This window comes from Silene latifolia, chromosome 11, assembly GCF_048544455.1.
Source record: "Silene latifolia isolate original U9 population chromosome 11, ASM4854445v1, whole genome shotgun sequence".
NCBI classification, from domain to species: domain Eukaryota; kingdom Viridiplantae; phylum Streptophyta; class Magnoliopsida; order Caryophyllales; family Caryophyllaceae; genus Silene; species Silene latifolia.
The window spans coordinates 203,989,903-204,002,176 of NC_133536.1; the positions used below are offsets into that span (position 1 = coordinate 203,989,903).

Here is a 12,274-nt window from a genome sequence, read left to right on the forward strand (position 1 = left end):
TGGCAACCTGCCAGCCGGGGCACATATCCGCGTACTCATATCCAAGACCCCTCGGCCGGCCTGCCATAGGTCCATCGGCCAAGGGTAGAACGGTCTTTCCACCTGCTAGCCACTTGGCCACTTGGCCACTACGTGACAAAAAGGTGAAAGTCTAAAAATACTCCTCAACCTTCATTGAGGAAAGGATCCACAATTTAACCTAATAAACACTATTCATCTGGTAATATCCTCCTTATCTCTCTACATTATACTCTTAGCCAAGTAACAACAACTTACCTCTCTAAGTTAACTGACTTGAGCGTCGGAGTGAGTACGCTCGGCCAAAGCCGAGCCCTCAGTTTGTTCATCGTTTCAGGAGACCGCTAGGAGGATTCAAGCAAAGACATCATTCTACGAGCTACGAGTGGTAACAAATATCTGCTCTGGAATTACACTCGGAACAATTGGCGCCGTCTGTGGGGAACGTACTAGAAGCTAGTCACATTCATTCCCAAAAACAAAAAAAAATAAACACAAAAAACCCACCCCAAAAGCTAAGAAGATGTCGAAACAACTAGAGGTAGTCGTGACCGACGAAACCGCATTCTACCAAGATGATACCTTTCACAATTCTGGAGTCGTGCAGCCCTCCACCGGCGGAGTAATCCAGCCGGAATTCGGGATGCCGATAATACCAGACACGCCGCTGCCCGCCACCCAGGTCACCATCATGGGACAGGTGGTTGACGTAGCAAAACTAAAGATGCTCCTGGACCTAATTGGGAATACGCCAGCTCACACTGTCACGCCGACAAGAGCGGCGGAAACCGTCCGGGAGACCAGGGCCCAAAACGTGACTCCGAGGAATTTGAACGGAGCACTAGGAGAAGCTGACCCTGCGAAGACGCCGGAGGAGCCCGAAGTGCTAGTGGTGGACCTGAGCCCTCCCCGTACTCACGGGAGGACAGCGTCGCCGCAGCACCGACGAGACCTGCCTCAGAGAAGCCAGAGAAGTCCGACTCAGCAGAGTCGGAGAAGAAGCCCGAGCCGGAGAGGGAGCCCTTCCCGCTACGAGGAAAGGAGCCGGACTAGGAATGCGAGGAGCCGATCGCCGCGTGTCATTCGACACGTGGTCAGACAGCCCCTCAGTGCTTATGTCCTTGAAACCGTCGTGCCAACCAAGCTGAAGTTGCCGGCGATCACATACAAAGGAGATAGTGATCCAACCGACCACGCCGAGGATTTCGAGTCTTACATGTCGGTATGGGAGCAGCCCGACGAGGTCTGGTGCCGAGTTTTCCCAACAACTCTGCATGGGATGGCTCAAAATTGGTACAAGAGGCTTCCCGACGGTTCGGTATACTGTTTCGCCGACCTAAAGGACGCCTTCGTAGCCCAGTACTCTTGCAACAAGAGGAGGGCCGTGGAGACATCGAACCTCCTAACTATCAAACAGGAGGAAGGCGAGTCTCTACGAAGCTACGTGAAGAGATTCGACGGCAAGGTTCAGCAGATTCGGGAGATTAACCCCGAACTGGCGGCTTTCGCACTGATGAAGGGCCTCCCAAGGGGAGACTTAAAAGACGAGCTCATCAAGTACGGGGGTTTGGGCCTAGATGCCGCTAGGAAGATGGCCGACCAGGCCATCAAGGTGGAAGACTATCACAAGACCCGGTAGGCCCCGCCGAGGCCGAGCCCTCAGAAAAGAAGAGCCACCGGGAGGACAACCCGGACGAAAGACGCCGTGACAATAACGGGTCACGGTCCGATGAGAGACGCCGTGACAATAATAGGTCACGGTCTGACAGATCTACCAGGAAACAGGACTCGACGGGCGCCGGGGGGAGTTCGGGAACGTTTTACCAAAGGCATTACCATGATAAAACCCCTCTGGTCGTATCGGCCGCCGAGGTCTTCACCCTGAGCAAAAAGGAGGGCCAGACATGGGAAAGGCCCCCCAAGCCAAAGGGGGACGGTGACACGAGCCAGTACTGTGAGTACCACGGCCACACCGGTCACCTCACTGACAACTGCCGGCATCTGAAGAATGCCATTGAAGAGCTGATCCGTAAGGGTAGCCTCGGCAAGTATGTTGCCAAAGGCCAAAAAACTGATGCCAGCGGTTCAGATAAGAAATCCGTCTTTCAACGGATAGGAGTGATCCACGTAGTCATCGGGGGCAACGAGAACGGTGGGTCAGCTCATGGGCACAAATGGCACCTGAACGAACTGTATCAAGCCATCAACTTTGTGCCCAATACAGCGATCCCCGCTTCCAACATTCCCGATATGACTATTGGAAGGAAGGACTACGAGGGAGTCATCGCCCCTCACAACGACCCACTTGTAGTTAACTTGGACATATCCAACCACCTGGTGAAGAGGTGTCTGATTGACACAGGCGCCTACACGAACACCATGTTCAGGGAGTGCTTCCACAGCCTCGGCCTGAAATTCAAGGACTTGAGCCCCCGCACCAACCCACCGCATGCGGCTTCTCCGGGCCGGCCTGGTACCCACGGATCAATCGATCACGTGTGATGCTCGGCGAGGGGAATGCGGCTAAGAATGTCCTAGCTGAGTTCGTGGTCATTGACGGCTCGTCCGCCTACAACGTTCTCATAGGCCGAGTTACTCTGAGCGAGGCCGACGCAGTGATGTCCATCCGGGCCCTGACACTAATGTATGTCTCGGACCGGGGGGAAGCGCATAAGCTCGTCTCCAGGGACGAGAAGGACGAGGTGGTCAACATCCAGATATCTGCCAGAGGATGCAACAAGCAATCCCTCAAAGTGGCAAAGCAGTCAGAGAGGGGGAAAAGCTCATCCTTGCAACAGGAGGGCGACCTCATGGATGCGACCGACGGCTGACAGGGAAGGAGCGCCTCTAATGAGTCATTAGGAAACTGGTAAACCTTGTATAGCGGCGGAGGTGTCCAAAACAGCTGTGGGCACCCCGACGCATGTTTAAATCTAATGCAAAATCGACCAAGTCTTTCATCAAAATGTTCATTTTCAGGCTAGTCACTAGCAGGAAGAAGATGCCGGCTCACACTGTCATACCGACAAGAGCGGCAGTCTCTATCAAGAAACAGACGCCGACTCACACTGTCATACCGACAAGAGCGGCAGTCTCCATCAAGAAATAGGCGCCGTCGCTGTCACCTAAAGTAGTAGACGTAACGGCAGTCACCCCCAGAGGTGTGACGCTGTCGCAGTCACTCCAAATGGTAGACGCCACGTAACACGCTATCAAGAAACAGACGCCGGCTCACACTGTCATACCGACAAGAGCGGCAGTCTCTATCAAGAAACAGACGCCGGCTCACACTGTCATACCTACAAGAGCGGCAGTCTCCATCAAGAAATTGGCGTCGTCGCAGTCACCTAAAGTAGTAGACGTAACGGCAGTCACCCCCAGAGGTTTGACGTCGTCGCAGTCACTCCAAATGGTAGACGCCACGTAACACGCTATCAAGAAACAGACGCCGGCTCACACTGTCATACCGACAAGAGCGGCAGTCATCCTCAGAAAGCAGACACCGCTACAGTCGCGGCCAGCGAAGTTTACTCCCGCAAAAGCAACCAAAATGCCTTAGAAACGTTGAACACAGTTGAGATACGCACTCTAAACTGCCTCGGCCAAGCCGAAGCGGAAACAAAAAGAGACGCTCAATTAATAACGTAAGAAGACAAGTCAGACGAAGACGAGAAAAGACCTCGGCCAAGCCATAGGCAAAGTGAAAACGCTAAAAACAGTTGAGACGCTCAACTATTAGCGCAAGAGTATGAAATAAAGCAAAGGCCTCGGCCAAGCCAAAGGCAAAAGAAATGAACATTTATTAAAATAATAACAGGTTACAAGTGAGGAGAATGCAGACGACGGCCGTCCCCGTAGGGATAAGCCAAAACACAACCTACCAAAGTTGTACAAAATACAAGGAAAGAAAAGCAAAAAGTTACAAATATGTCATTTGAAGCGCCAAAAGATGGCAGGGAGGAAGGGCTTAATAATTGGCTCCCGAACAGCTGAAACTATCCGAGACGCCGGGTGAGCCTGGTGACGACCGCCCGTCTCCCTATGCCTGTTGCTGCTTACCATCAGCAGCGGTAGCAGCATTTTCTTCGGTGGGCAACCCAGCAGCTTTCTTAGCAGCCTCAGCTTCAGCAGCCTCAGCCTCAGCCTTCTCAGCAGCCTCAGCAGCCCTCATCTTCTCGGCTTCCTCCTTGGCCGCCTTAGCCTTCTCAACAAGAGCTGCTTTCTCCGCGGCCGCCTCCTTCTCTATCCTCGACCTCACCGCCTCCTTGGCCTTCTCCGCCGCGGCCTTCTCCTTGGCTTCAAGCTTGTCGTCAAGCAGCTCGTCGAATTTTCCCCACGGAAAGGAACCATCAAGAGGGAAGAGCTCCCCAATCACTTCCCTGGAAGCTCCTTCGGCCAGATCCCGGAACTCGGCGCACATGTTAGGAAGCATGACGGTTTGGAGCATCTCAACGTCCTCCTCCTTTTGCCTGATGATGGCCTCTTTGCTCCGAATCACCTCCCCCTGGGCCTTAAACAGGTCCCTGGATTCATTCCTCTGCTGGAGATAGAGGTCGGCGTGCCTCTGAACAAGGTTACACTTCTCCAGCAGCTTCGCATGTAACGCCCCGTAAATTTCGGACCGTTAATATATTTCGAAAATAATTAATTAATCAAGTAAAATTTGACAATAATGTATTTAAAGTAAAAATAATTCAAAGAAATATAATTTTATTATATTTTGAAGAAAAGTATTTATTTTGATAGTTTTGAAATGTTTAAAAATAGTTTAAACCGTGTAAAATCTTTTATTTCGAAATAAGGGCGTATCGGGGGGAAAATGACAATTCGTTTGAACGTTGGGTAAACGAATTTGGAAGTGGGTCGTATGAATACTCAATTTTATTGTAATCTTGTGTTTAAAGACTTTGGTCTTGACGGAATTTGCATTTGACTTACGGATTTAATTATTATTGAAACGAGTCAAAACCGACTCGTAAAAATCCCGACTAAAAATCCCGCACCTCCTTTTCTCCTTTCCTCTTCCCTTCCCCGCGTGACCAGCCCCTTCCCCGTTCATTTTTTCTGATTTTCTCCATCATCTTCAATAATAACTCAAAAACACAATTTTTCATCATTTCTAGCTCAAAATCGTCACAATTTCTTCGTTACTAGTCCGTTTTTCGCATAATTTACCTTTCCGGAATCCCCTCGCCACGATCTACAACTTAGTATGTTCTAATTTCAATTTTCATTAAGTTATTTTAAGACCAATTTTCGGAAATTCGGTTTTATATGCGTATTATTGTGTTTTAATTGTTTATTTAGGTGAAGGATTGGAAGACGAGTTCGGGGACTCGTATATTGTAGAGGATAGCGGCTAGTGTCGTTAGGGTTTGGGTTTTCAAGGTGTTAATTGCTCTTTTTCTAGCTTAAGGTAACATATTTCGAGTTACTCGACGAAAGATCGTCACAATCTTTGTTGTTTTGGATGTTTTGTGATTTTTGGTTTAAGTAATAATTTTCACATGTTAAAATATGGTTGCAAGCATGCTTAATTTGTGCCTTTTGGTTAATTTAAGTTAGAATATTAGTAATGGAACGATTAATTAATGATTAGATGATGTTAAAACGAGTTAAAGTGAAGAAAAAACGGAAAAAAATGAGGAATAGGGTGACGGGCAGCAGGCCGGCAGGCCGTGGCAGGCCCACGGCTAGCCCATGGTTGGCCCGGGTCGGTCCGTTGCTTGTTTCGCGGGTTTCCATGCTTTGTCCGTCAATTTAGGTTCATCAAGGATATAATTAGAATGAGTACACATGGTTAAACTTGTGAAGGGAATCCTAATAGTAGCTAAAAGTTATGCTAATGGTAGAAAAATTATGTTATATTGACAATTATCACATGTTAGGATAGTTTACGAAATGAAATTGTAATTAATAGGCTCAAAATGAATTTTATAGTGATAATTGTAATGTTTTGTTGATTGTGCCGAAAACTGAGCCTTAGTCCCTTTGACTGATGCGATGTCAGTTAATTGAGTGATTGGTCAGCCGCAATTTGACCCGTACTGTCCGCAGGTGGGGTTGCGGGTAAAAATTCGGTTGAATGAATTAGATAATCGGCCTTTTTCTTGTTTTAGGCCATTTATTATATCTCTATTTCACATGTGTAGTTGGTTGAATTTAAATAGCTTCTTATTTTGTAGTAATGGCCCTAGATTTCCCTAAAGCCTTTAATATTGTTAAAATTGCTAGAATTGGAAGTTAGTATTGAATTCTTATTGAGGAACTGTTGGGATTGTATCTTTGTAAATAGACATTTATATAGCTTTCACATGATAGAATGTTAGAATTTATGTTGGTAAGTAGGACTTTTTGCCCTCTTAAGGTTAAGTGGGTGTCTTACTTGACTTATGTGGTGAGTCTTGGGTGGTGTGGGCTAAAATATTCAAGCTGGGACTAGCTGTGACTAGGTCCTAGGTGAGTATTTCGGCCTTCATCATAGATAGGTCTTTATAGTCTTTGACGAGTATATGTTCACTGCTTGATAGCCTTTGTGTTCCTGACTAGTGGATGTTTATCCAAGTTGGGGCATGACCTCAGGTACTTATTTTGATAGTATGGGGTCAGCTTAAGTACTAGCCGACCCTTCGGTGGTGTCCTTAGGGTACTCACTTCACTTTGTTTTAAAAAAAGTTGTGAGTCTTGGGTGCGGTGGTGTGTATCCGCATGTCTAGGTCTCAAGCAGATTTTAGGCTAGGGTTGTGTTGTCTCTTGGCCATGTTTTCTTAATAGTAACCGCTGAGCCAAGATACCGGTTCGATTACCTTCCCTACCTCGTGGTATAGACTTGAGTTACAAAGTGACTATTGACGGTGCTAAGAACTTATGCCTGTCTTTGATATATTGCCCTTTCTTGTTTGATGATTCTATGAATCATAGAAGGTGAGATGCAAGCCGGCTATGGTTGATAGAGTTTGGATTACAATTTGTTATATGATTCACATGATAGTTAGTTGGGTCAGTTTAGGGGTCATTTGTTAGAATACATGATAAGTAAATGGTTTATCAAATTGTTTACATGTTACATTACATGTTACATTAATTTTGACGATTCGTGGCTGGGAGGACTCGAAGTTACTCCCCACTGAATTGTGGCTTTCGTGTTTGTATAAAATGCGATTGACAGGTTGTTGATGCTTTGTTGGGGGTCACAGACGGCTAGTGAGCAAGGAACCTTGGACCTAGTTTTGGCTATTTTATTAGTAAACCTTTTACACTTTTGGTTTGTATATAATTTGAAGGGACATATGTCTCCCTTTCTATTTTTGGTTTGTATCCTTATATTTCCGCGTCTTTAGTTATATATGTAAGTTAGTTTATCAGTTGTTGCAGGGTTATGACACTCTTCTTGAGTTGGAATTGATTGTGAATGGTTTAGTTAGAAATTTTTTTGAAATTGCAGGTTTTGGACTAGTTGAACCATTTACAAACATATCCTACCAGTTTTTCTGTAGAATTTACGTATATAATTAAGGCTAGATTTAAGAGTGTCATAGTTGGTATCAGAGCCTATTGCTCCCGATGCACGTTTGTGCACCCCACTTAGAAATCACTTGACCTTAAAATAATAAACTTGAGAGAAGGGTAGGATGGGTAGAATTAGGATTTTATGTGGTAGTCTGTTTGTGATTGCTAATTGTTAGGTTTGTTGATTGTTAGTTATTTGTTTTGGTGCCACTAAAGGTTGGTTATGCCAAATGTAGAATGCTTCCACTTTCTTGATATTTCTTTTCGTATTCAGTGTATCTTACCTTAATCTTCCATTTTCGTTGGTCATTCGTCTTTCAAATTCCTCTTATCTCGCCTAGGTAACTACCTTTCAATTCTTTCTCCCGTTTCATCTTAGGTTCGTCTTCTTCTTATAATAAAGTCCATCTGGACACTTTCCTTTTATACCGCAGGATAGTTCCCTTGTCCAAGAGAACCCAGTTTTGAGAGAATGTAACTTTGGAGGGCGTGAACGAGTTGAGAAATTGATTGGTTAAGGTTTGAGTGGTATAGGAGAATATAACTTGGGATCCTTTGGTTAATCTTGTTAGTTGTGCTTAATGTGAGAGTTTAGTGAGTTGAGAAAATACCTTGGGATTTATGTCTATAGAGAGCTTGTTTGTTATAGATGATTCAAGATGGGTACTAACTTAGAACATAGGATGGAATGAACCTAAGCTACTCCATTTGAGAGTCTCGATATTTCTTGTGGAGAATTAAAGGTATGATAGTTAGCCCTAATCCTTGTGGGCCTTGAAAGGAATACAATAGGACATTGATGTTGATTAATGGATTGGTATTGTACTTCAGAATTAGTTAGTTGTTAAACCTTTTAAGTTGACCAAATCTAGTATAGAGTAGCCCCTGTTGACCTTATAAAACATATCTGAATTTGGGAATTTTGGTGGAATGTTGTTCGATATAGTTCGTGAGTTCAAGGATGTGATTCCAATTTATGGTATCGGAAACTAGAAGTATTAAGTGGTGAGATGATAGAGTAAACAAGCCAGGGTACTTGGAGATGACATAGTAAGTGAAGTTCAATGACGAGAATTGTAAAGGAGATACTTTGGGACATGGATGGTAACAAATGAATTTGTGTGGTGAATTGATTTTGGCTCTTAGAATCAATTGAGTTGAGGAATACTTACCATTGTGGAATCCTTGTTAGTCCTACGATGTAGTAGACATTTAGGGCTTTGTTGAGCACCTTAGTGAAGTAACCTTATCATATCGATCATAAGCTTTGATGAGTGTTTAGTAAGCGGTAACCCTTTCATTGTGCCGCTTCTATTCTCCTTTCCTTCTCTTTAACGATCGTTGAACCTTGTCTTTATGCTAAATTTTACGTATCTTATTCTTTCCCGAGATATCTTCTTAACTCGAATACCTCTTATTTTTGTCAACCGTTATCTTTACGGTCGACTCCTTAGTTTCCTAACTTGTCGATGCATGCACCCTTCGAAATGTTTTATCACACTCTATTCCGTTATCACTCCTTACCTCCTTAGTATAGTTGGTACCCTGTTGACCATGTTTACAGAGTTTGTAAGATGTGATTTGATGATATAGGTTTGACTAAGTAGCCGAGTTTGGGTTGGGCTTCCATAATCATTTTGGATATGAGGGTTTGATAGTGTATATGTTATCATGTGGGAAATGTTAAATGTGGGATTATTTGTTGGTTTTAGAGGGTGATATTGATTACTACTTGAAGTATGTTATGAGAGTGAGAGTAAGCTACATTGTTGGGAAGTCTTAGCACTTGTTTTGGTAACTAGAAAGGGTAATGGTATGGATGACACCAATCGTTAGGCTAAGGAACCTAATTTCAATTTATGGTTTTAGAAACTCTGAGGTGATAAAGTGTTGTTACAATTATGACTTTGTACCTTGAGAATTTGATGGTAAGTAAGTTTAGGATATCAAATTTGAAAGAATACTCCTTGGGGATGTTGATGACCAGAATGGTTTGGTGATGTGATTTGGCATTCTAGTTGACTCTTGAGAGTTCTTGAGTTTAGAGAGACTTAGTGTTGAGAAGAATTTGTTAATCCTATAGTTTTATAGACCTTGAGGTCGCATTGAGTGCTTGAGATGATGAGACAATGTTGGAGCTGGGTGTAGTTCTGCTTTTGAGAATTCTTAATAAGTAAAAGGATAGAGAAACTTGAGATCCTATTGATTTTTCATAATTTGAGGTTGGTATGTTACTACCTTGTTTTGAAATGAGAACCTTGTCGAATTTTTGAGGAACCTTCTCTTGGAGTTTAGAGCATGGTATTGGGACTCTTGATTGAAGGTTTACTTTTTGAGGAACCCATAGTTGACACTAGTGGGATATAAATACAGCTTTGTTGGAAGTCTTGACCTTAGGCTTGTGAAAGTCGTTTCGGGATGTTTGAGAATTTGGAGCGTTGAGATCACACTTATAGTGAAATATCTTGTTCCAGGGAATATGTTAGGAAGAAGTAACATAAGCGATTGAGGAGACTCTTGGGAGTGATGTTGTTATTGGAGATATGAGTGTCTGGCGTTTCCTTGGTGTCTAATCTCCCTTCTTCCTTGATCATGAGCGTTACCGCTCATATCTCTCTTCCTTACATCATCATACTCCTCTCGTAAGTTTGATGTTGGTAACCTATGAAACTCTATCTTTGACATCCTTGTAATTATGACTTCAATTCTTACCCCATAAAATTCATCATAGCTCTTTTTGATTAGTTAAGCTTGAATCCTTTTAGCATACCGCTCCTATGAGGTCTAAGTTACTTTTCACTTCGTGGAATTTCTAAATATTTCAAGCTACCAGTTTCGATTCATTCTTGAAAGTTTATGTCACTTCTGCAAACCTAACCTATTTTTAAGGATTTGAAAATGAAATTTTGATTTATTTCCGTAAGGTATTCCTTTTTCTTACTTTTGTTCCGAGTTTCTAAGCCTTGTATAATCATATTTAGTAAAGATAGTATTCTTACTATAGAATTTTAAACTAAAAGGTTGAAAAGGCTTTTATGATTTTCAATGGTTTTAACATTAGTGAATGTTAAATCTCGTTGTTGGAGACGTCCCAATAATGGATTTTCTTATTTATTGGTGTAGAAATATTTTTATATCTTGATATGAATATGGATGTTCTTGTCTGATCAACAAGAGTATCACCGTTTCATTGAAAAGATACCTATATTTTCTTATAACTATAATTTCTCCTTCTAAGTTTCGAGGGCGAAACTTTTTGAAAGGAGGGGTGATTGTAACGCCCCGTAAATTTCGGACCGTTAATATATTTCGAAAATAATTAATTAATCAAGTAAAATTTGACAATAATGTATTTAAAGTAAAAATAATTCAAAGAAATATAATTTTATTATATTTTGAAGAAAAGTATTTATTTTGATAGTTTTGAAATGTTTAAAAATAGTTTAAACCGTGTAAAATCTTTTATTTCGAAATAAGGGCGTATCGGGGGGAAAATGACAATTCGTTTGAACGTTGGGTAAACGAATTTGGAAGTGGGTCGTATGAATACTCAATTTTATTGTAATCTTGTGTTTAAAGACTTTGGTCTTGACGGAATTTGCATTTGACTTACGGATTTAATTATTATTGAAACGAGTCAAAACCGACTCGTAAAAATCCCGCACCTCCTTTTCTCCTTTCCTCTTCCCTTCCCCGCGTGACCAGCCCCTTCCCCCTTCATTTTTTCTGATTTTCTCCATCATCTTCAATAATAACTCAAAAACACCATTTTTCATCATTTCTAGCTCAAAATCGTCACAATTTCTTCGTTACTAGTCCGTTTTTCGCATAATTTACCTTTCCGGAATCCCCTCGCCACGATCTACAACTTAGTATGTTCTAATTTCAATTTTCATTAAGTTATTTTAAGACCAATTTTCGGAAATTCGGTTTTATATGCTTATTATTGTGTTTTAATTGTTTATTTAGGTGAAGGATTGGAAGACGAGTTCGGGGACTCGTATATTGTAGAGGATAGCGGCTAGTGTCGTTAGGGTTTGGGTTTTCAAGGTGTTAATTGCTCTTTTTCTAGCTTAAGGTAACATATTTCGAGTTACTCGACGAAAGATCGTCACAATCTTTGTTGTTTTGGATGTTTTGTGATTTTTGGTTTAAGTAATAATTTTCACATGTTAAAATATGGTTGCAAGCATGCTTAATTTGTGTCTTTTGGTTAATTTAAGTTAGAATATTAGTAATGGAACGATTAATTAATGATTAGATGATGTTAAAACGAGTTAAAGTGGAGAAAAAACGGAAAAAATGAGGAATAGGGTGATTTGGCAAAGGGCGGGCAGGCCGTGGCAGGCCCACGGCTAGCCCATGGTTGGCCCGGGTCGGTCCGTTGCTTGTTTCGCGGGTTTCCATGCTTTGTCCGTCAATTTAGGTTCATCAAGGATATAATTAGAATGAGTACACATGGTTAAACTTGTGAAGGGAATCCTAATAGTAGCTAAAAGTTATGCTAATGGTAGAAAAATTATGTTATATTGACAATTATCACATGTTAGGATAGTTTACGAAATGAAATTGTAATTAATAGGCTCAAAATGAATTTTATAGTGATAATTGTAATGTTTTGTTGATTGTGCTTGAAAAACCGAGCCTTAGTCCCTTTGATCGATGCGATGTCGATTAATTGAGTGATTGGTCGGCCGCAATTTGACCCGCACTGCCGCAGGTCTGGGGTTGCGGGTAAAAATTCGGT

At 42.5% G+C, this 12,274-nt stretch overlaps 1 long non-coding RNA gene across 1 annotated transcript; it reads left to right on the top strand.

Annotated features, from left to right (window-relative positions):
* The first annotated feature begins 5,123 nt into the window (after positions 1 to 5,123).
* On the top strand, positions 5,124 to 7,403 carry LOC141615356 (uncharacterized). The gene is made up of 3 exons (XR_012529817.1): positions 5,124 to 5,228; positions 5,326 to 5,434; positions 7,187 to 7,403. It is a non-coding gene; the product is annotated as an uncharacterized LOC141615356 (long non-coding RNA).
* The last annotated feature ends 4,871 nt before the right edge of the window (positions 7,404 to 12,274 follow it).